The sequence below is a fragment of the Schistocerca piceifrons genome, chromosome 11, assembly GCF_021461385.2.
Source record: "Schistocerca piceifrons isolate TAMUIC-IGC-003096 chromosome 11, iqSchPice1.1, whole genome shotgun sequence".
Classification (NCBI taxonomy): domain Eukaryota; kingdom Metazoa; phylum Arthropoda; class Insecta; order Orthoptera; family Acrididae; genus Schistocerca; species Schistocerca piceifrons.
Window position 1 is genome coordinate 150,728,342 of NC_060148.1, and position 4,648 is coordinate 150,732,989.

A 4,648-nucleotide genomic window follows, 5' to 3' on the forward strand; every position below is an offset into this window, starting at 1 on the left:
AATGTGACTCGTACATACGGACATGTGGATAATTATTAGTTTGGCAAGGATGGGCCAGGAAGTCGGATGTGACTTTATAGGAGGAAACGAGTGGGTATTTGCTTGAAATAGTTTAGGGAAATCACAGAATAAGAAATTCAAAATATCCAGATGGGACTTAGCCACCATCATCCTGCATACAAAACTAGAAACAGAGCAACGTCGTCCTATTTTCTTCTAATGAACAATACTTATTTGTCTATGTATTCTTACAATGAAGTTACTTTGTAACATAAAAATCTAGTGTTACACACTCTACATACTGTACATGCACACCATCAACAGACGTCAGGGTCACGATGATGATGTGTAGTTTCACTTTTTCGATTATCTCAACTGAGAAATAGAGCTTGTACCACTCTGTAATGAGTGAGATGTTGAGCTTAGAAAGATGTTCGCATTTCCAGTAAAAAATAGTGCGAATGTGACTTGGAAAAGACAGAGTGATTTTATTATTATTTTCTTGTCTTACTTTGTTCACCAAACCTCTACTCTCTGTTATCTGAGAAATACAACCGTCTAAGAAAAATAGCTAGTTGTTAACTGCCACTGTGAACAATTAACTTTACTTGTCTCTTTAATCCCCTTAGAGAATTTCTTGTACTATTTTATTCCTTGATAGTTATGTTCTTGGACAGAACAGTCAAATGTTAATGCGTAAACAACTGAACGTGTCAAGACAGTTTTAATACGATCAAATGACATTTGTTATAGTAGCCTGATGTAAACGAAATTACAAATGCAGGTATTGGTTTGACAGTGAAGGAAAACATTTGAAATTAATCACTAATAAGAATATTATTTGTCCCTCTGATGGAAATCTTAATTAATAAAATATAAATATGTTGAGTTGCTGACCCTGATACCAACAAAATGTTGGAATTGCATAAACACTATAGTTATAGATTCAAATTGTGAACTGAATGATGTAGTACATATTATTCTGGAGGGAAGTAACTCTCACTTTATAGCTACTGGGCTGACACTTGATTGGAATAACACTCTGCACATCCTCTTTCTTATGAACAAATCAGTCTTTGCTGACATAAAAATCTTACAGTAGTTTTGCGATCAATGCACCACAACACATTGAGTTTTTGTGACCGAAAGTAGATTCAAAGTAACATTTCGAGAGTCTAAATAAAGCTGCACTTACGATGAAAAAACCGCCCATGGTGCCAGTACTTCCTGGAACACTGTTTATCATCACGTTATGTGAGATAATATTTGAAAAGAACTCATATAAATGAAGCCCAAATGCGAGCTACCCATGTCATTTGTGGTGTAATTCACATATATCATGTACACATTCATTTAATGAGTGTGACATTTTCGCCCTAACACCCACAGTACATCTAATTACTTATAAGATTTTTGGATGCCAATGTGCACTTGTTTGAAAGCAACAGCAGCAGGCATCCAGAGTAGACAAGGCAAAAGAAGGAACTGAGGTCTGGTAGTGTCGAACCTAAACTCTACAAACGCAAGCTGAAAGATTGCTGCTGGCAATGTATCATTTCTTGCAGAAGTACTTCAGCTCTACTTGCATTGAAAGAGTATAGTTAAGTTAAACGTACGGAATATTCGACAATACATTTGATACCTGAGCGCTTTAAGTCTACCTCAAGAAGTGTAAGTCTTTAAAATTGATTGTAAAGCTGGTTAACTGTTTATCAAACAAGGATACCTAATCCCACTACCCTGATGTGGGTTTCTGCTGTTCACCCAAATCATTCAAAGGAGATGCAGTGAACATCTGTATCAAAACGCCATAACTGACCTTGTACCATTCCGAGAGTGAGGTGTCAGCGAAAGGTCCTCTTGGAATGGAATCTGTAAGCACAATTCTTGAGTCCTGTCTCGATATTTCGGTTGATGAGAACAATATCGACAAAAGGAAGACGACCAGTGGTTTTGAGTCCCAGCCTGACACACAGTTTCCATCTATCAGCAAGATTCAGATCTTTGTTTGTCCCATTATTCGTATATCGAATGTGAAAGTGCTTCATTATAATTATTGTTATAATTATCGTTGCTATTTGTTGCTCTCGTGTTTATCACGAAGACTGGGTTGCTGCAGCTCTCCATGCCACTGTGTCCTATGAAAGACCATTCATCTCCAAATAACTACTGCAAGCATTAATCATTTGGACCTGTTTACTGTACTCGTCACTTGGTGTTCCTCTACAATTTTTTCTGCCTACAGTTTGTCTCCATTACCAAACGATCGATTCCCTAAGGCCCCAGGAGGTGTCCTGTCAACTGATCACTTCTTTTAGTCAAGTTGTGCTATACTTTTTTGTCTGTAATTCGATTCATACCTCCTTCTTGTTGTACCATCTGCCCACCTATTTTTCAGCAGTTTACTCTAGCATCACATTACAAAATCTTCTATTCTTTTCTTGTGGCAACTGCTTATCATCCATGTTTCGTTTCCGTATAGGGCTACATTCCAGACAAATACCTTCAGAAATTACTTCCTAACATTTGAATCGATATTACACTTTAATAATTTCCTCTAAACCAGAGATGCTTTTCGAGCTGCATCCAGTCTGCCTTTTATACCCTGTCTGCTTCACCTGCAACAGTTACGTTGCTGCCGAAGTGGTATAACTTATCTACTGCTTTAGTGTCTTATTTACTAAACAAATGATACTTTTGAATATGACAGATCAACCTTTTAGCAACCTTATTAGCTCGCTTAATACGTTATGGATATGTCAAGATGTATTTCACTAATTAATATAGCGGGGACATAACCACATTTGACAGAAAATGAAATTAAATAAATGAATTATCGTTCGATGATTGACAGAACATGACAGTAATATCATAAGGGAAACATTTTCCCAATGTTGTGCAGCTGTTATTAACTGAATGGCAACCTGTCCTGTTGTCAGTTAAAGATAGCATAACAAGCTGAATCCCTGTTTGTGATAAAATAAATAATAGCTGCAGAACATCAGGAAACTGTTTCCTTTGCGATATTAAAATAAAATTCTTTGCAAAAGAGGAATTAAGACTTGAAGTTTGGAAATATTCAGTAAACAGTACACGTATGCCTCTAACAGTAATAACATAACATGCGCGGTGATTGTAGAACTACATTTCTTTTGTAGAAAGAAATGAAGCCACTGATTATGGTACACAACTTAAAAGCGAAATTAAAAATTAGCAAAGATTGTTTCCATCAATTCGGCAGCCACAAGCTGATTTCAAGCACTATACTTATCATTAGGCGAGTTAAGTATCGGCTAAAAGTTTACGAAACCCAAATCATCTCGAAAGCATGACGTAAGCTCATCAGACAAAATGTCGGTCGCCCTTTAGCTGAGCACATGCGTCGCTTTGGAGTGCAGCATGCTGTGGTGCAGGGGAGGTGCCAGTCAGTCATGTGAGCCTCCACCACTGATGTCAGTGGTGACAGTGAGGTGACGATCGCGGTCTGTGCATGCAAGTCATTGGTGTGGAATCTGCACGGTCACATGGATCGACGTCGAGATGTCGTGGAACGGCAGAAAGGAACTATGCGTTCCGACGTGTGCACGACCACAGCACCAGTATAATGACACGGTTTGTTGGTGCCTCAATGTGGGCTGTCCAAGTACACTGCTGGCCACCGTAAATGCAACACCCTGAAGGAAGCATCCGAATCAAGTGAAATTTACACCATGGGTTTGCAGCGATGAGATATGCAACTGATTAGAATTTCAGCGCAGACGCACATCACGCGCGCCTGTGGCGCCACCTCATAGCGCCATTTAAGGCTTGGCGATTTCGACGAGTGTACGTTCGGCACGTGTGTTTACCTTGTGGTTGTTTCACAAGACGATCAGTTATGCCTCGTAGTCAACAGCGAACATCGTTTGATCAAGTATCCGAGTTCGACAGAGGAAGGATAGTGGCTTATCGAGATTGTGGATTATCATACAGAGAAATCGCTAGTCGTGTTGGACGAAACCAAACAACTGTAATGCGGATATGTGACCGTTGGATGCAGGAGGGTACGACGGACCGACGTGGTCGATCGCAATCACCTCGGTGCGCCACTGCACGTGCTGATAGGCAAATTGTGCGCATGGCAGTGACGGATCACTCAGTGACATCCCGAACCATAGCACAGCACATTGCGTCTGTAACGCATCATCCAGTGTCTGCGTGTACCATTCGACGCCGTTTACAGCAGAGTGGACTGTCCGCAAGACGTCCATTGCTTCATCTACCATTGACGCAGAACCACAGACGTCTCCGTCGCCAATGGTGTGATAACAGACGGATGTGGACGGCAGAATGGAATGACGTTGTCTTTACTGACGAGGCACGCTTCTGTCTGCAGCACCACGATGGTCGGATTCGAGTGTGGAGACACCGTGGAAAGAGGATGCTGGACAGCTGCATTATGCACCGCCACACTGGTCTTGCACCGGGTATTATGGTATGGGGCGGTATTGGATATTACTCTCGCAGGCCTCTAGTACGCATTGCCAGTACTTTAAATAGCCGGCGCTACATATCCGAGGTGCTGGAGCCAGATGTCCTTCCTTACCTTCAGGGCTCGGCCACAGCCATATTTCAACAGGATAATGCGCGACCACACGTGGCACGCATT